Here is a 21,000-nt window from a genome sequence, read left to right as displayed (position 1 = left end):
GTAATAACAATGAACAGGCTGCCGATATTTTGTCCCTTTTTTATCAGAGAGGCTGAAAGCACTTTGCAAACCTGAATAAGGGATGAGAAGGCAGTGCCCCGCTGTGGATAAATCAGCAGGAACCTTCTCAGCCAGCTTCTTCCTGTCTTCTCCCTCCGGCCATCAAGAAGAGGGGGTGGGGACCAGACTCCTGTCTTTCAAGCATTGTCTTACCACACGACCGCCACTCTGGCACTTACAGTGGAAACTTGCCGCTTCCATTTCTAACTAGGTATATAATCTACTTTCATTTTGGCGACTGTTCAGTACTTTTTTTTCCACGAGGCTGGATGATGAGCCTTGCCCTGGTTTCTAAGGTCTCATGTTCACCAGCAGCAAGCCAAGCCTCCTTTTATTCCGTTTTTTTCCAAAGAAGAGGGAAGCAAGCAGGTACTTAGCAAATGTGGCCCAAAGGCTGAAGCTGTTGTCCTGTAGGCCACGGCCCCAGCAACGTCGTGGCCCGTAGAAATAACCCATCCCCATGCCCACCCCCACCCCGACCCCACGAGTGTCTTTCGCAGCAGAGCCGAGGAAACTCCATTTTTAGTAAGTTCACAGACGACAGCGGTGCGCTGTTCTGTGAAAGCCACGCCCGGACTAGCAGTGGGACAGGATGGGAAGTCTCAGGCCCGGGCCCATACACTTCCGGGTTAACTGATGATAAAACGATGCACAACGAAGGAGCCCTCGCTGAGGGCATGTCCCATCTATTTCACAAGTATCTGGTCCTCAGCTCTAATGGGGAAAATCTGTGCCAGGACATATTCAGACAATTCTTCATTTCAAAACTGCATTAGCCTCACTGTTTCTTCTGTCTTCTAAAATAAGGGAGCCAGATAGATGGAGACAGAGAGTCTTCTATTCCAATTTCTTGCAATTTATTAAGTGGATGGATTTAGCCATGAATGCTTCCTAGACACTGTTCAAAAAAGTTTTCAGACACACACACACAAAATTCACAGAAAATAATTTAACAGATACCTACATGCCCAACATTAGTACTGCACACATTTTAACATTTTGCAATATTTCCTTCACACATTTTTGGAAGGAAAGAAATTTTGATAGATACAACTGGAGTCCTCACTACCTCCCATTTATCTCCTTTCCTTCCTTCCTCCCCAGAAGTTATGACTCTGTCCTTCACCTATGGTTTTATGATTTTGATATATATATTTTGTTGTTTAGAGTATTTTTTTATATACCACACTATTTGGTGTTTCTAGTCCTTTTTTCTTTCCAAGCTTTATTTAAATTATTTTGGCCACGCCATGTGGCATGTAGAATTTTATTTCCCTGATCAAAGATTGAATCTGAGCCCCATGTAGTGGAAGCTCAAAGTTTTAACCACTGGAATTCTGGGAAAGTCCCGTCTGTTCCTTTTTAGGTACAAAAGCCTCTTGGACCTTTTTTTTTGTTTCACATGAGTATTTCCAAATATATCTACATTAATACGTCTGTTTGGTTCATTGTATCAGATAGATAGAATTCCAGTGTATGAATATTGCCACAATTTACCCAGCAACCCCCATGGACTGATGTTTTTCATTTTCTGTTCCTGCTGTTTCAATGAGAACAAGTTGCTCACGCCTGAAGTGGTGTCTTTTACACTCCCACCAGTGCAGGCTGAGGTTTCTGATCTCCCCACATCCCTGCCAATATTTGGTTTTAACATCTTTAACATTTTTGAAAATTCAATAGGGTATGAAATGCTAGGACCTCGTTATGTTAATTTATGGTTTTTTCCCATTAGCAATGAGGTAGAGCTTCTCCCCCATTTTTTAATGACCAGAAATACTTCCTCTTCTGCAAATTGTTAATTCCATACCCTTTGCTCATTTTTCTGTTGAATTGCTTGTCTATTTCTTACTGAATTGTAGGATTCTTTGTTTTTCTGGATTCAAGCTTCATTGGTTATGTGCATTTTCCCAGTCTGTGACTTAGAACTTGAAATCTGTTTGTCAGAGGAAAATGTGAGCCTCTGTCTGGGCCCTAGCATCCTGCTGGTTGAGGAACGATTTTTATAGTAATTTTTAACTTAAAATCCCCTCATCCTGCAGATAGTGTGAAACTGAGTTCACATCTACACTGGACACAAGCTTGGGATTTTGATTTCTCGTAAGAGACTTTAAAAAAATCTCCCTTTATATCTGGAGAAAAACATAATCCAAAAAGATGTAAGCACCTTATGTTCATTGCAGCATTACTTACAATAGTCAAGACATGGAAGCAGCCTTAGTGTCCATCAACAGATGAATGGATAGAGAAGACGGGGGTGCATGTAAACAATGGAATATTACTCAGCCATAAAAAGAATGAAATAAATGCCATTTCTAGCAACATGGATGGACCTAGAGATTATCATACTAAATGAAGTTAGACAGGGAAAGACAAATATCATATTATATCACTCATATTGGAATCTAACCAAAAAAAATGATGCAAATGAACTTATTTACAAAATGGAAATAGACTTACAGATATCAAAAACAAGGTTACCGAAGGGGAAACTTGGGATGAACATACATACACACACTACTAAATATAAGATAGACAACCAATTAGGGTCAACTTACAGAACAGGGACCTCTCCTCAGTATTCTGTATAACTTATGTTGTTGTTCTTTAGTTATGTCCGACTCTTTTGTGATCCCATGGACTGCAGTCGGCCAGGCTCCTCTGTCCATGGGATTTCCAGCAAGGATACTGGAGTGGGTTGCCATTTCCTTCTCCAGGGGATCTTCCTGACCCAGGGATCGGGCCCATGTCTACTGCAAGTCTCCCTCACTGCAGGAGGATTCTTTACCACTGATCACCAAGGAAGCCCCGTGACAACCTGTATGAGAAAAGAACCTGACAAAGAATGAACGTGTGTATGTATATATTGGAACATTTTGCTGTACATCTGAAACTAACACAACATTGTAAATCAATGCACTCCAATAAAATTGAAGGTAAAAACAATCTGCCCAGGCACATACGGTTCCTTGCCCTTACCAGGGATACTGGGTTGTTCCAGTTTCTATACAGAGGCTGCCCTCCAGGGCCCCCATTTAATGCTGGGTCCCAGTAATCTTGTGCATACCCACACATGGCTCTTATCCCTGTTTGAGTATCAAGCCCTCCAACCCTGAGGGTTTGACATCCCCTGGCCCTTTGGCCCACTCTCCTATTTCTAGCTCACTCACTGATCCAGCTCCAGCGCCAAGTTCCCTTCTTGTTTATAGCACCTGTTATAGTTGATATGTTCTCTTGGCAAAAATCTATTAGCCTTTGCCATGCTTCATTCTGTACTCCAAGGCCAAATTTGCATTTCAGTCCCCTATAATGAAAAGGACATCTTTTTTGGGTGTTAGTTCTAGAAAGTCTTGTAGGTCTTCATAGAACCATTCAACTTCAGCTTCTTCAGCATTACTGGTTGGGGCATAGACTTGGATTACCATGATATTGAATGGTTTGCCTTGGAAATGAACAGAGATTATTCTGTCATTTTTGAGATTGCATCCAGTGCCGAAAAATTGATGCTTTTGAACTGTGGTGTTGGAGAAGACTCTTGAGAGTCCCTTGGACTGCAAGGAGATCCAACCGGTCCATCCTAGAGGAGATCAGTCATGGGTGTTCATTGGAAAGACTGATGCTGAAGCTGAAACTCCAGTACTCTGGTCACCTTATGTGAAGAGTTACTCATTGGAAAAGACCCTGATGCTGGGAGGGATTGGGGGCAGGAGGAGAAGGGGACAACAGAGGATGAGATAGCTGGATGGCATCACCGACTCAATGGACATGAGTTTGAGTAGACTCCAGGAGTTGGTGATGGACAGGGAGGCCTGGCATGCTGCAATTCATGGAGTCGCAAGGTGTCGGACACGACTGAACGACTGTAACTGACTGACTGACTGCATTTCAGACTCTCTTGTTGACTATGATGGCTATTCCATTTCTTCTAAGGGATTCCTGCCCACAGTAGAGTTTAACTAGCATTTCCATGAGTTCTAGTTTTAGGGGGTGACAGAGGTGTACCGGTGTTGGCCTGTATCAGTTCATAAGAACCAACGACTAAATTTTTAGGAATTGTATGACCCAGTTGCTAAACACAGCCATTATTTTTTTTTCCATTTATTTTTATTAGTTGGAGGCTAATTACTTACAATATTGTAGTGGTTTTTGTCATACATTGACATGAATCAGCCATGGATTTACATGTATTCCCCATCCCGATCCCCCCTCCCACCTCCCTCTCCACCAGATTCCTCTGGGTCTCCCCAGTGCACCAGCCCCGAGCACTTGTCTCATGCATCCAGCCTGGGCTGGTGATCTGTTTCACCCTAGATAATATACATGTTTCGGTGCTGTTCTCTCGAAACATCCCACCCTTGCTTTCTCCCACAGAGTCCAAAATTCTGTTCTGTACATCTGTGTCTCTTTTTCTGTTTTGCATATAGGGTTATTGTTACCATCTTTCTATATTCCATATATATGCGTTAGTATACTGTATTGGTCTGTATCTTTCTGGCTTACTTCACTCTGTATGATGGGCTCCAGTTTCATCCATCTCATTAGAACTGATTCAAATGAATTCTTTTTAAAGGATAAACACAGCCATTATTAAAAACTAAATTATAGAAAGTGAAAAGTGAAAGTGAAGTCGCTCAGTTGTGTCCAACTCTTTTCAATCCCATGGACTGTAGCCTACCACACTCCTCCATCCATGGGATTTTCCAGGCAAGAGTACTGGAGTGGGTTGCCATAGAAACCCACAATTAAATACATTATAATAAAACATAGGTGATAAAAACTCAAAACCTGTCACTTGCAAATGATTGGACTACACTTTCACTGTTCTCTATGCTCTTGCTGTCATTTTCATCTACTGCATCTGTGTCAGAGTTTTGTGTGATGAACATCTTAGCAGTTCTTCCCAATTCTGCATTCAGTGACCTCACAGCGATGGCTTGAAACTGGCTGCAGTGGGAGTAGCTATTACATCATAGAAACCTGTGAATACCACAAATCAGGGCTTGACTTATCATTTATTAATCATCTAGTTCAAAGGTTGACAGACTTGTTCTGTAAAGGGCCAGATAGTAAATATTTTCAGCTTTGTGGTCCACACGGTTTCTGTTGCAACTATTCACCTCTGCTCTTGCAGTGCAAAAGCAGCCACAGCTACCATGGAAACAAATGCATGTGGCTGTTTTCCAATAAAACTTTATTTGCAAAACAGGCTTCAAGCCAGATTTGGCCCACTGGCCATAGTCTGTCAATCCCTGGTCTAGAGCTAAGAGTGTTAGTCGCTCAGTCATGTCCAACTCTTTGTGATTACACGGTTTGCCAATGGAATTCTCCAGGCAAGAATACTAGAGTGGGTTGCCATTCCCTTCTCCAGGGGACCTTCCTGACTCAGGGACGGAAGCCAGGTCTCCTGCATTACAGGAAGATTCTCTACTATCTGAGCTACCAGGGAAACCCTAGAACCAAGAAGGTGATGAGAAAATGTTAATAATGCAGATTAAACTTAAAAATATGTCAAATCTAGTGCTGAGGCTGAAACAGGTCTCACTTTGATCAATATAATCTGCATAAGCAAGAGAAATAGTTCAACAGTGAGTCACATACCAAATGTTATAACAAAAAATCTATCAGGAAATGAGTTAGCAGATTAAAATGCAACCCCATTTGTCAAATCATGGTTGGACGGCAAACAGAGATTGGCTGAAGGTAAAATTGGATTGCAAAACTCAACAAGCATGTTCTGGAAGAGTCAGGAGGTGACATGAAATCTACCACAAAGAGCATTATATATTTAACTATTATTTGTAAATTATATGCTGTATATGTTCTTGAAGGGGTTTCCCTGGTGATGCTAATGGTAAAGAACCCACCTGCCAATGCAGGAGACATAAGAGACTCAGGTTCTGTCCCTGATTTGGGAAGACCCCCCAGAGGAGGGCATGGCAACCCACTCCAGTATTCTCACCTGGAGAAGAAGGCGGCTTACAGAGAAGCCTGGCGGGTTACAGCCCACGGGGTTGCAAAGAGTTGGATACGACTGAAGGGACGCACCCAGGCATACAGCCTTTAAGTCAAGAAAATGTGTAATAAGCTTATACATACATACAGCATTTTTGGAAGAGCTGCTTGTTCCACATTTTCCAGCACACTACTGGAGAGAGGGCATCTCATCTCGGTCTGCCATGCTCTCAAAACTGCTTTCCAGATTCTGTTGACTTAAAATTCCGTATCAATCTAATTCTTATAGCTAAAATGTAAGTCTTTAGACTTGAAATAGGTGGGTATTTTAAATACTGTATACTTTATTTGGAAAATCTGTCTCAAATCAAGTTTCTTTCCTTTGTGGTTCATACCATGGACTACATGAGCTGCATCCTCCTGAGCTAGATGTGGCAATGAAAATAGAATGGAGATGGAAACTTCTAGGAAATGTCCTCAGACCACCATGTGGAATGGCTAATGCCAAGAAGCACTCACCTCCCATGTTCTGTCAGCACATGGCCAGCAAAAAGGGGAGGTCTCGGAGGTGACGTTGTACAGATGGGCTTAGTAACACAAGGTACAGCTGAAGGGTATTTTGTACTTTGAGACACATTGAGTTTTATAAAGCATCACTCTGGACAAATATCCTTTTCTAAAAAGGATATTTTCTAAAAAGATCTGTAATCTAAAATTCCATTGTATGCTAATCTTATGATAATTACGAAGGAAATTTTTCTCTATCTCCCCTTGGTTTTCCAAGTTTAATTTGGAAACATGGGTGAGAGAAAGGAGAAGAGCAGGGAGTTTTCTTCTCTGACTTGGTTTTTCCAAGTTTGCAGTGGTTAAAGTGTGAGAATTTACAGCCTGATATGGGCACTATTACATCTCACAGTCTATGTGAGTGTGTGTGTATGCACGTTTGGTCGTCTCCAACTCTTTGTGACCCCAAGGACTATAGCCCATCAGGCTCCTCTGTCCATGGAACTTTCCAACAAGAATGCTGGAGTGGGCTGCCAGTTCCTTTTCCATGGTTCTTCCTGACCCAGGGATCAAACCTGCGTCTCTTGTGTCTCCTGCATTGCTAGGCAGCTTCTCTAGCACTACGCCCCTGGGAAGCCCACCTCACATTCTACTAAAGAAGAAATAGCACAAACATGAAGGGGCCCCTGCCTCACCAAGCTTTGACTTTGTGTCAAGTTTAAAGATGAAGTCATTGAAAAAACATGACATTTTGACCCAAGATTCACTGCATTTCCTTATGGCCAAATATCAAGTGAATCTGGCATTTCTGTATGAAGATGTAAGGGAAGTCTCGAGCCCTAGGCCATACATTCCTTGAGGACTGCGATTATGCTCCTGGCGCAGTCAGCATCCAAGAAATGCTTTTAGGGTAAAGGAAAGAATGGACGACAGACAAGCCCAGAGAACTGGAACCTTCCACGTCAAGATACTTAGTTTGAACTCCCACTCCCAAGGAAGTGACTCACTGCTGCTATCTGATGGTGAATAAGGCAAGTGTGCAGTTCTGTTAGCACATTGTATAGAAGAGTCGTGCTCATTGCCGTGGCATGACGTGGGCTTGTGTAAATTCAATGTTTAACACGAATACACAGGCTCCTGCCGTCTTGGATGCTGGGCTCTCTGGGCATCAAGGGTTTGTCAGGGAACCTGAATTCCTCTTTTCTTTGGTCTCAGAGGCTCTGGCGGAGCTCCAGAAGCAGAAATTTCCTCACTGAACAAACATTTGTTGGGCGCTTGCTGTGTGCTGTAGGTGCAATGAAAGCTAAGCCCTGAGGAACCAAGGATGAAATTCAGAGTCAGGAGACTAAACATGGTTACAACCCAGAACTGACAGGGTCACAGGGCGGGCGATGGACGCTGGTTCCACAGACGACATGGACATGACCATGGCGTGGGACCTGGGGGCACCTTTGCAGAGGAGGTGAAGAGTTGCAAGGAAATGTTCAGATTTGTTAAGGTTTTAAACCAAAAGCTCTCTTTCCCTCTGTTTTCATGTGGGCTTAGGGCATTTGGTGAGTGTTGGAGTCAGATGTGGTGGTTCATTTTGTGTCAACTTGGCTAGGCCATGGAACGAATGGTGCCCAATTGTTTTGTCAAATACCACTCTGGATGTTGCTGTGAAGGTATTTTTTTAGATGTGATTAACATTCAAATCAGTTGACTTGGTGAAAAGCAGATTATCTTCCACAACATGGGTGGGCTTCATATAATCAGTTGAAGGCCTTAAAACAAAACAAAACCTGAGGTCTCCTGAAGAGGACAGACTGCTGCCTCCAGGTGGCAGCAAAGAAATTCTGCCACCAGCCAATCGTAAAGCAATTGTCTTCCAATTAAAAATAAGTAATTCCCTTGTAGCTCAGTTGGTAAAGAATCTGCCTGCAGTGCAGGAGACCTGGGTTTGATCCCGGGTTGGGAAGATCCCCTGGAGAAGGAAATGGCAACCCACTCCAGTATCCTTGCCTGGAAAATCTCATGGACAGAGGAGCCTGGTGGGCTGCAGTCCATGGGGTCGCAAAGAGTCGGGCACGACTGAGCAACTAACACTAACATTGTTAAAAAGAAATTTTGCCTCAGACTCATGACTGTATTTTCAGCTCCCGTTGGAGTGTCCAGCCTGCTGATCTGCTGCAATTCCAGACTTCCCAGGTGGTGCTAATGGTAAAGAACCCACCTGCCAATGCAGGAGATACAGGTTTGATCCCAGGGTTGGGAAGATCCCCTGGAGGAGGGCACGGCAACCCTCTCCAGCATTCTTGCCTGGAGAATCCCATGGACAGAGGAGCCTGGCGGGCTACAGTCCATGGGGTCACAAAGAGTCGGACACGCCTGAAGTGACTCATCGGGCACGCAGTGTCCACAATGGGACGGCCAGTTTCTTAAAATGAACCTCCTTCTGTATATACACATCCTGTTGGTTCTGTTTCTCTGCAGAACCCCATCTGATACAGAGGGCTTTATACTTAACTCAGGGGGTTGGTAGGCATGGGGTCCTGGCCACATGCCTTCAAAAAAGACCACAGAAAAAAAAAAAAAAGACCGCAGAAAACACTGTGACCGTGGAGGAAGTCAGCCCAGCTCTGCCGCTCTGTGTCTTAGCTCTGCCGGCCCATAAACTCCGGGGTGTAATCAGATCCCAGGGTTCCCTGGCAGCTTTGTGCAGCGTCTGGTCCTAAGATCCCAGTTCTCCCCAGCCGTGGCCGGCCCTCCTCCCCAACTCTGCTACCTTGTCCAGTCCCAAACTGCCACTTGGAGCGCCTGTCAGCCCTGCCCCTAATGTTTGCATTGGCATATGGCATTGCCTCATTGTTCCAGGGCCCCTTCGTAGGCAGATCCACAGGACAGACTGCGGTTTGCCTGTGCAGGTTTGCATTCTGGGTCTCAGGAGAAATGTAAGACACTAGATGTTAGTGTCTCTCCCCGTTACCAAGGGCATCGGGCCAACCACTTGTCACAATACGTTTTAATTAACTGGTTTCCCCACAACCCACTCCTGGCTGAAGGAAATAAATTGGGCCTTTGTCTTGATTACTATCCTTAGTGTCTGGCACAATGCTTTGAATATAAAAAATGCTCAATAAATGCTTGTAAAATATCAATAATAGATGAGGATAAAGCAAGTGCTGAATACACGTCAGACCCTGTTCTGTGTACGTAAGATGTGCTCGTTTAATCCTCACCGCAAAACCTTACATGGTCTGTGCTACTATCATTCCCACTTGACAGAGATGAAAACCGAGGCACATGGAGGAGGATGATTTTCCTAAAGTCACATAGAAGACTCAGAGTATAGACCACACCCATGCTCCGGAGGCCACACTCCCAACAACGTGCTGCTGATGGAAAACCTGTGAAGTCTGAACCTACCTTGATGATGCTGGAAGGCCATCTCTCCTGCCTCCCCTCCCCTCAACTTCCAGGATTAGAACTGGAAGAACCTGATTGTCCTGAGCGCTGTTATGGAAGGAACTCCCAGGGGAGAGTTAGGGACCAGGTGCTGGCCTACTGCGAGACTCTGAGACTCAGTTTCCTTATTTGTAAAATCACCAACTTGAAAGGAAGGACCTCTGGGGTTCCTTGGTTGCCTAGACATCGTAAAGGGTTCTGTCAGCTCCCTGGGCCCTCTGCCTGTCAAGTCCCCGAGGCAGTGTGGCTTCTCCAACCTCAGTTCCTCCACAATCCCTCTGGGGCGATTTCCATAGCCCTTTGGAAGCTGTAAATCCCTGAGAAGTCACTGAACGTTTAAGCTGATCCTCTGAAGAAAACAATGCGCATTTTAATTTTTTTAACTTATTCTATTTAAGTAAAACTGATTTGCAATGCTGTATTAATTTCTGCTGTCCAGCAGAGTGACTCAGCTATGCATGCTGTTAGCCATTCACTCGTGCCCCACTCTTTTGAGGCCCCATGGACTGTAGCCCACCAGGCTCTTCTGTCCATGGGATTTTCCCGGCAAGAATACTGGAGTGGGGTGACATGCCCTCCTCCAGGGAATCTTCTTGGCCCATGAAATGAACCCAGGGCTTCTACATGCAGGCAGATTCTTTACCATCTGAGCCACCAGGAAAGCCCACGTGTATATTCTTTTTCATATTCGTCTCCATCATGCTTTATCACAGGCTACTGAGCACAGTTCCCTGTGCTATACCGTAGGACCCTGTTGTTCATCCATTCAGTATACATAGTTTGCCTCTGCTAATCCCGAACTGCCAATACACCGCCCCCAGCCCCTCCCCCTCGGCAACCACAAGTCTGCCCTCCATGTCTGTGAATCTACTTTCGTTTCATAGATAGGTTCATTCATGTCATATTTTAGATTCCACTTACAAGTGACGCCACGTGGTATGTGTCTTTCTCTGACTCCACTTAACATGATAACCTCTAGGTCCATTCATCTTGCTGCGAATGGTATTATCTTGTTTTTTTCATGGCTGAGTAGTATTCCATTGTGTCTATATATACCACATCTCCTTTACCCATTCATCTGTCAAGGGACATTCCTATGTCTTGGCTGTTCTGAATAGACAGTGCACATTTTTGTAACCACACGTCTCAAATATGACTTCAAGATATCTCAGACCCTGTGCATCCTCAAGGCCCCAGGATAAAAACCCCCTGCACTAGCAAATGAGCAGGAAGTCACTGAAGCTGAAGACAGCGCGGTCGGAGGATGTGCCCGGAGGGAAGGGCGAACCTGGTCTGCAGGTGGGGGTCGCAGGGCTGCCTGCACTCATGCAGAGAGGGAATCGGGACGACGGAAGGAAGCTGCAGAGAGCCCCCCTGTGCCACCTGGTTCTCCTGGAGACACTCCTGGAAGGCGGGGAGCCCTTTACCAAGCCTGCACAGTCACCAAGGTCCTACTAGACAGCAGGGGGAGCTCTACTCAATACCCTGTAGTAACCTAAATGGGAAAAGAATCTGAAAAAGAACAGAGATTTTTTTTGAAGGGTCAGTAACTCAGTCATGTCTCTCTGCGACCTCATGGACTGTAGCCCACCAGGCCCCTCTGTCCATGGGATTCTCCAGGCAAGGATACTGGAGTGGGTTGCCATGCCCTCCTCCAGGGGATCTTCCTGATCCAGGGATCAAACCTGGGTCTCCAGCACCGCAGGCAATTTTTTTATCATCTGAGCCAACACATATATAGACTTCCCCTATGGCTCAGCAGTAAGAATCTGCCTTCAATGCAGCAGACGTGAATTTGATCCCTGGGTCAGGAAGCTCCCCTGGAGGAGGAAATGGTAACCCACTCCAGTATTCTTGCCTGGAAAATGCTATGGATGGAGAAGCCCGGTAATCCATGGGATCTGAAAAGAGTGGGACACAATTGAGCGACTAAACAACAACCACATATATGTATACATGTCTGTGTTGTGTATTTATACATATTCAATATATACGTACAACTGAATCACTTTGCTATACAGCTGAGACCACACAACTTTGTAAAGCAAGTATACGTCAGTATAAAATAAAAGTTAAAAAATAAAAAGACCGCACAGGTCCCTCTCCTGATCAATGCATCACATGAGGGAAAACGACGACGCCAACAGCAGCAGCCCCCGCCTCCTCCCCAGATACACCTGGCCTTCTCCAGATTTGTCCCAGCTTGTGTGCTGCATGCAAGGCTGCTGTCTTTCTCTATGGAAGCTCTTGTTTTTAAGAGTAAACTCACTTAATTCAATACCTTAAGGTCCCTCAGGCCAAGAGATAGCCGTTTAGATAAAGCTCCAAGGCTCTCAAAGCTTTTAACATAATTGCTTCTAAAAATACCTTTTGGAGAGGCATGCTGAAATTCAAGGTAATTCTTTCACACAGACCTTAAGAAAATGCTGTAGCCAAATCCTTCTCAAACACTGTAATCTTCCGACTGTCCGTCTCTTGTTCTGGGTCTTTATCCTGGATTCTGTAATGTATCGCTACAGCTTATGCAAAGGAACTTATTTGGCTAGCAGAGACTACTTGCCCATTGCTCCCAATAACTCAGCCCGTCAGCTCTTCCAAATTGTCTTTTGTCCTTGGGGGGGCAAATAACCCATCTTTCTGGAGCAGCAAAATCTGCCTCTTTATAGATTCAAGCACTCTTGTTTGCTGTAGAAGAGAACATGCACAGGAGACCTCAGAAACTAATGTCAATATTAGAAGCTTAAAGGCCTGTAAGTAAACGAGGGGCTGGCCTTCCATTTGTGTGTTTGCTCTGAGTTGCTTGCTCTGAAATATTCCTCTCTTTGTGTTTGCTCTCTTTGTGTTTTCTTAAAAACAGACTGTGAAAGTTGCTCTAAGTTTTTAAGAGCATAATTATGTGTGAAAAGCTATTCATGTGGATGGGATGTGTGTTCGGTGATAAGCCAGAACAAAGTCAGGGATAACACGGGGCTTGCCTGGGAAGGGCTAAGTGTCTGACCAATATCTTACCAAACAGAGCACCTAGAGTTTTATCCCACCAAATGCATGATTCATGTTTAAATTTATTGGTTTTGGGTTCAGCAAAGCCTGAGTGCATCTATTCTGTGGAATAAGTAGGTATTACGAGCATGGAACTTTTTATACTAAGCAAACAATATCATTTTCTTTTTTTTTTTTTTTTTTTTTAATTTTTTTTTTAAGTCTTTTTTTTATAATTTATTTATTTATTTTTGGCTGTGCTGGGTCTTCGTTGTTGCAGGAGCTTTTCTCTAGTTGCAGAGAGCATAGGCTGGTCTCTAGCTGTGGCGTGTGGGCTTCTCACTGGGGCAGGTTCTCCTGTTGCTGAGCACGGGCTCTAGGAGTGAGGGCTCAGCCGTTGCAGCTCTTGGGCTCAGGCTCAATAGTTGTGGTACACGGGCTTAGTTGCTCCATAACATGCTGGATCCTCCTGGGCCAGGGATCGAACTCATGTCTCCTGCACTGGGAGGCAGATTCTTTACCACTGAGCCAGCAGGGAAGCCCTATCATTTTCTTAAACCAGATATTTTCTACTTTACTTTTTATGCTGCAGAATTCAGCCTGTCGGCGACAAGTTGTGACCTAGTTCTAGGCTGTTTGTGGAGATTACCGGAGGCAGCATTAAATACTGAGTCTCTTGCTTTTTTAAAAAACGTACCCTTTTGTTCTCAGTCCTCTGGATGGATTGGGTCTGTTTATAGCTGCTCGCCTTTTGTCCTTGGAGTGGCTCCTTTGAGTTCTGGGGAACAAGTGCCCTCTTCTGGACATTCCACTAATTGCAAATTTAGGAAGCAGTGGCCTGGTGAGCAAACAGGGCCTACTCTGAAATTACTTGGTAGAGACACAAAAGAAATTTAATAGGTCCTGTGTATTCAAAGGGTCTGCTTTTGTCTTAGAAGATAAGACATCTTGCCTTGTAGTTTTCAAAGTGACTTTGAGAGACAAGAAGACACCTTACTTAAATAGTTTTTCTTTAAAAGTTATAACCTCGTGCTCACTTAGGCAGCACATATACTAAAATTGGAATGATACAGAGAAAATTAGCATGGCCCCTGCGCAAGGATGACACACAAATTCGTGAAGCATTCCATATTTTTCAATAACCCTATATGCAAAACAGAAAAAGAGACACAGGTGTATAGAACAGACTTTTGGACTCTGTGGGAGAAGGGGAGGGTGGGATGTTCTGAGAGAACAGCATTGAAACAAGTATACTATCAAGGGTGAAACAGATCACCAGTACAGGTTGGATGCATGAGACAAGTGCTCAGGGCTGGTGCACTGGGAAGACCCAGAGGGATGGGATGGGGAGGGAGGCGGGAGGGGGGATCGGGATGAGGAACACATGTAAATCCATGGCTGATTCATGTCAATGTATGGCAAAATCACTATAATATTGTAAGGTAACTAGCCTCCAACTAATAAAAATAAATGAAAACAACAACAACAAAAAAGTTACAACCTCAACAGGCACATGAAAAGAAGCTCAACATCACTAATTATTAAAGAATTGCAAATCAAAACTACAATGAGGCATCACCTCACACTGGTCAAAATGGCCATCATCAGAGAGTCTATAAATGATAAATGCTGCAGAGGGTCCGGAGAAAAATGAATCCTCGCACCCTATTGGTGAGAACGTAAGTTGGTACAGTCACTGTGGAGAACAGTACGGACATTCCTCAGAAAACTAACAGTAGAGCTCCCATGCGATCCTGCAATCCCATTCCTGGGCACATACTCAGAAAAGATGAAAATTCTGATCGTAAAAGATACACACATCCCAGTGTTCGGAGCAGCACTATTTACGATAGCCAAGACATGCAAGCAACCCAAATGTCCACCAACAGAAGAGTGGATAAAGACAATGTGATACATATATATAAAGGAATGCTACTCAGCCATAAAAAAGGATAGAATAATTCCACTTACCGCAACATGGATGGACCTAGAGAATACTCATACTAAGCGAGGTAAGTCAGAAGAAGACAAACAGCATATATTGCTTACATGTGGAATATAAGAAAAAATTATACAAATGAACTTATTTACAAAACAGAAACAGACTCACAGACATACAAAACAGCTACACTTCCATAAATAAAAACTAGAAGTTTTAAAATTAAAGCAAAAATGTTTAAAAACCTGATGTCCAAGCCACACCCTAGAATTATTACACCAGTGCTTCTGGGGAGAAACCTAGGTGTTTGCACTCACTTATAGTCCCCAGTGATTACAATATGCAGCCAAGTTTCATTCATTCGCTAATAAATACTCACTTTAACTTTAAAAAAAGTTTTATTGTTATGCATCAATATGGGTCACTGATTTAAAATTAGGGCTTCCCTGGTAGCTCAGTTGGTAAAGAATCCACCTATAACGCAGGAGACCTGGGTTGGGAAGATCCCCTGGAGAAGGGAAAGGCTACCCACTCCAGTGTTCTTGCCTAGAGAATTTCATGGACAGAGGAGCCTGGAAGCTACAGTCCATGTGGTCGCAAAGAGCTGGACATGACTGAGCGACCTTCACTTCACAGGTCACTGATTCAAAATTAAGCTGCTTGGGAAAGTGGATCCTGTATACACTTTCAAAGCTTGGTTTCTCTGTTTTGATTGAGATACTGTCTTAAAAGTTTGGGTATTTGGGGCTTCCCTGGTACCCCAGTGGTAAAGAGTCCTCGTGCCAATACAGGAGACGTGGGTTCGACTCCTCCGGGAAGGTCGCACATGCTGTGGAGCAGTGGGATCTGCAAGCCTGTGCGCCACAACTCCTGAGCCCGAGCTCTGCCACGAGAGAAGGCTCGCGACGAGAGGCCGGGGCACCGCAGCGAGACAGCCCCACTCGGCACAGCTAGAGAACAGCCCACACAGCAGCAAAGGCCCAGTGCAGTCAAAAAAAATTTTTAATTTTTTAAATCTTTAAAAAATAGTTGAGGTAGTTCACTTAGATGAGTTTCACTCTCACAAAGTATAAGAAACCTACGTGTGTGTGGGCGAAGTTGCTTCTTTGCAACCCCATGGACTGTAGTCCGCCAGGCTCCTCGGTCCGTGAAATTCTCCAGGCAAGAATACTGGAGTGGGCTGTCATTCCCTTCTCCAGGGGATCTTCCTGACCCAGACACAGAACCTGCATCTCCCGAGGCTTCTGCATTGCAGGCAGATTCTTAACCGCCGAGCTACTGGGGAAGCCCCACATAAGAAACCTATGGCATTAGGTTTCTGGGATTTAGCCCAGTCAGTCCCAACACCCTTTTTAAAATACATTGAAAATTTCTATAATCTATTATGCATAATGAAATATTTTTTAAAACTTGGAAAATAAATAAATAAGAGGTTATAGCCAAAATTTTATTTTAAAAAACAGATGACATTCTCTTTTTCTATATAAAATTTTTAAGCATATGATTTAAAACTTCTTCTCTTTTAAATATTAGAAAGAGATGAATAGCAAGGGCATATAGGACATTTGTTTTCAGTAAAGAGAGCTGGATATTTAAAACCATGCTAAGAGGAGAAATATGTTTTTGTAAGTCTCAAATTGAATTATTGGCTTGTGTACGAGAGCACTTATCACAAAATGCTTAGCACAGCTTCACTCCCCTAAACTGCTATTGGGCGAAAACGAGAGTGCCTTTCACAATTCTCCATAATGAGTATCAAGGAGTAAACACTCTGTATTTTTTTTCACCCAGCAGAGGAGAGGAAAGCATAGAGGCGGCCTTGCTCTTCCCTCAACTATTTGTGGGAATATCTGGCTTGTGTGTCCTATCACTCCTAACTTAAGACCTTGTTCAGGCTACTTAACTTTTATAAACCCTCAGTTTCACCATATGAAAAATGGGAATAATGGTGGTGATGACAGTGAGAATTAAATATTCTTTACCTAATCAGTGGGCTTCCCTGCTGGTTTACTGGTAAAGAATTCATCTGCCAATGCAGGATCTCGGGGTTGGAAAGATTCCCTGGAGAAGGAAGTGGCAACCCACTCCAGGATTCTTGCCTGGGAAATCCCATGGACAGAGGAGCCTAATGGCTTAGTTCATGGGGTCATAAGAGTCAGATATAACTTAGCGACCAAACAACAACAACAATATCTAATCTGTAAGTGTGCAATAAATGTTAGGTGTTACCACCATCATCAGAATCACTCCTTCCATCTTCCTCTGCTTCCCTATTTTTCAATTTTTTATTGTAAAATCAAACATATAGAAAACCCTTAAATAAATGCAGAGTTGTTATGAGTCATCTCATAAGGTGAACCCCATGTGACCAAAAGCACTGACCTCCCAGACCCCTCTCTGTGGCCCTGTGCCAACCTCATTTGTCTCCCTTTCCTGGAAAGTAACCACCATGCTGACTTTTATTATAATCACTTCCTTGTTTCTTCATGGTTTTATCACTAAATCCTCATACTTAGACACACTGTGCCTCCGTCTACGCCCCTATGCCTCTATGCCTTCCTCCTTATTTTTCCACTTTATATCTTTTGAGTTTAATCTACAGGCTCCCCTCTGTTCCTTTTGTTACTGACCAGCGTTCTTGGTCTCCTTAATCAATAGAAATTGATCAGAGGGCGGACAGGAAATTCAGGCCAGTCTTTATTGGTGTGCCTGCTGCAGCAGAAAGGGAATAAAAACAAGGAACAGGTTCCCTGGCTCACTTGCTTCCCCAGGGGAGTCGAGGTGGTACCTGATATGGTGTGAGGATGGGAGTGGGTCCAGGGGTCAGACTGGAGATGGGGCTTAGGGAGTGTGTCCACTGCTTCAGTGCTGCGTTCAGGGGGCCGGCATGATACCCTGCTTTTGTCCCCATGGCAGCTGGGTGTTCCCGTCTTTTTGTATCTTGTCATCCCAACTATGCACACATGCGGCTTTTTCTAGTCCCTTTTAGCTTTGTATTTCGTTGCTCAAGGAGAGGTTTGTCCAGGTATAAGCACTGTAGCAAAGGGTCCCAGGTCCCAGCCTGTCTCACTTTCTTTCCTTTTCAATCCATCTGTTAATGAACCTGGGGTGTTTGGCCTACAGAGCCCCTCAGAGTCTGTATTTCTCTAACTGTGGATTCATGGGACAATGCAGTATCTCCTCTGCCTCTGACGCCTTGCACACTGGTCCCTGGTCGAAGGCTGGACCAGATGGTGCTCACTCCCTTCTGCGGGACCCCCAGGTGGCAGTGAGTTCTTTCTTCACAGGCTGGTTGTCTCTCTTTTTATGGGGTAATTTGCTGTTGCCACTCAACATCTAGCTCCATTAATTCGCTGGGATCTGCAGATTGGTAATATTCTAATTTCATCATTTATTTTTCATTTATTAGTTGGATATTTCTGTTAAGGGTGGCTCCCCTTTATATTATGTTTGCTTCCTCAGTGGCACTGTTCAAATAGCAAACACTAAGTTTTCTTTGCTTTAATCATCAGTTTTTGAGAAAATGAATTTGTTCCTGTGATGAATGGTTTTAAAACATGCTTTTGAATTCTCTGGCACTTCCAAGTTTAAGAGGTAGGATCTGTGTCCCCTCCCATTGAATCTGGGAGGACATGTGACCACTTCAAACAACAGAGTATGGAAATGTCACAGTGTGACTCCCATGGCTGAGTCATAAAAGATCAGGCAGTTTCTGCCTTGTTTCTTAGAAGGCATGCTCTCGGGGTCCTGAGCTGCCTTATACCAAATGCAGCCACTCTGAGACGACCCCAGCTAAGCACAGGCTTGGATTCAGTTTAATCCAGGCCCAGACATACAAGCAAAGCAGCCTCCAGATAATTTCAGCCCCAGCCATTTCGTTTCCGCAGATGGCATCCCAAGCTTCGTGCAGCTGTACCCCCAGGCCCTGTTGAAGGGGACTGAAGTATAGACTACGCAAACATAACAAAATCATTGTTTACTCTACCAAGTCTTGGGGGAGTTTGTTATACACAACAGTTAATCAGAACAGTTCCTTATCACCCTCTGAAGGTGGCCAGTGAGAAATTTTTGATGTCCTTATGAACCCATGGGTTTAAAAATATTTCATAATTTTAGTTGATAGCATTTATTATGTCTTTTAAATTCTTTTTTATTCTTATTTTATTTTTGTGCATTAGTTGCTTGGTCATGTCTGACTGTGACCACATGCATTACAGCCCACCAGATTCCTCTGTCCATGGAATTCTCCAGGCAAGAATACTGGAGTGGGTTGCCAGGCCCTCCTCCAGGGGATCTTCCCAACCCAGGGATCAAACCCGCCTCTCTTATGTCTCCTGCATTGGCAGGCAGGCCCTTTCCCAGTAGTACCACCTAGGAAGCCCTCATTTTATTTTTATGCATCCACTGTTTGGTCAAAGGTGCCTCTTCAGTTTGGTTTCTGAGTCCCCTTGACATGACTCTAGTGGTCTTTGATAGTTTACTCATATTCTGTACAACAAAAGAGTCCAAACTAAATCTATACCATGATTCAAACATTTTCCCAGGAAACTTTGATTTCCTTTAGTTGGGAAACAGTATTTCAAGCCATAGTCTGGATACTGGAAATGCTTATTGTGGTTGGATTGGTTGATTGTTTATAGATTTCTTTCAATAGATACATTGTTATTGTTGCTCAGTGGCTCAAATCCCTTCCGACTCTTTGCAATCCCACGGACTGCAGCATGCCTAGCTTCCCTGTCTTTCACCATCTCCCGGAGTTTGGAGATAGACAGATACATCCATTCATGCATGCTAAGTTGCTTCTGTTGTGTCCGACTCTTTGTGACACTATGTATAAACCATAGCCTGCCAGGCTCCTCTGTCCATGGGGATTCTCGAGGCAAGAATATTGGAGTGGGTTTCTGTGCCCTCTTCCAGGAAATAGATAGATATATACATACAATACATACATGGATACATAGATTGATAGAAATAAAACATCTCATAAATTCACACTATTTCCAGTTCAATTCAAGACTTTAGGGTTTTCACTTCATCTTTTATCTGTTATAATTCGATATCCTTAAACACAACAAAAGAAGAGAAGCAAAAAGCAGAGGAGAAAAGGAAAGATATACCCATCTGAATGCAGAGTTCTAAAGAATAGCAAGCAGAGTTAAGAAAGCCGTCCTTAGCGATCAGTGCAAAGAAATAGAGGAAAACAATAAATGGGAAAGACTAGAGATCTCTTCAAGAAAACTGGAGATACCAAGGGAACATTTCATGCAAAGATGGGCTCAATAAAGGACAGAAATGGTAGGGACCTAACAGAAGCAGAAGATATTAAGAGGTGGCAAGAATACACAGAACTATACAAAAAAGATCTTCATGACCCAGATAACCATGGTGGTATGATCACTCACCAAGAGCCAGACGTCCTGGAATGTGAAGTCAAGTGGGCCTTAGGAAGCATCACTATGAACAAAGCTAGTGGAGGTGATAGAAATCCAGTTGAGCTATTTCAAATCCTAAAAGGTGATGCTGTGAAAGTGCTGCACTTAATATGCCAGCAAATTTGGAAAACTCAGCAGTGGCCACAGGACTGGAAAAGGTCAGTTTTCATTCCAATCCCAAAGAAAGGCAATGGCAAAGAATGTTCAAACTACCACACAATTGCACTCATCTCACACACTAGCAAAGTAATGCTCAAAATTCTCCAAGCCAGGCTTCAACAGTACGTGAACTAAGAACTTCCAGATGTTCAAGCTGGTTTTAGAAAAGGCAGAGGAGCCAGAAATCAAATTGCCAACATCTGCTGGATCATCGAAAAAGCAAGAGTATTCCATAAAAACATCTATTTATGCTTTATTGACTATGCTAAAGCCTTTGACTGTGTGGATCACAATAAACTGTGGAAAATTCTGAAAGACATGGGGATACCAAACCACCTGACCTGCCTCTTGAGAAACCTGTATGCAGGTCAGGAAGCAACAGTTAGAACTGGACATGGAACAACAGACTGGTTCCAAATAGGAAAAGGAGTACGTCAAGGCCATATATTGTCACCCTGCTTATACAGAGTACATCATGAGAAACGCTGGGCTGGATGAAGCACAAGCTGGAATCAAGTTTGCTGGGAGAAATAT

General features: G+C 43.7%; 1 long non-coding RNA gene and 1 other non-coding gene across 3 annotated transcripts in view; one reads left to right on the top strand and one right to left on the bottom strand.

Moving 5' to 3' along the window:
* The window catches only part of LOC139037729 (uncharacterized), a 60,517-nt gene that overhangs the window by 20,090 nt on the left and 19,427 nt on the right, over window positions 1–21,000 (bottom strand). The gene's annotated exons all lie outside the window — the stretch shown is intronic.
* Window positions 13,966–14,072, top strand: LOC139037940 (U6 spliceosomal RNA). Its single transcript, XR_011490878.1, has one exon. It is a non-coding gene; the product is annotated as a U6 spliceosomal RNA (small nuclear RNA).

Source organism: Odocoileus virginianus, chromosome 12 (genome assembly GCF_023699985.2).
Source record: "Odocoileus virginianus isolate 20LAN1187 ecotype Illinois chromosome 12, Ovbor_1.2, whole genome shotgun sequence".
Classification (NCBI taxonomy): Eukaryota; Metazoa; Chordata; class Mammalia; order Artiodactyla; family Cervidae; genus Odocoileus; species Odocoileus virginianus.
This window is presented reverse-complemented; position numbering and strand designations above follow the sequence as displayed.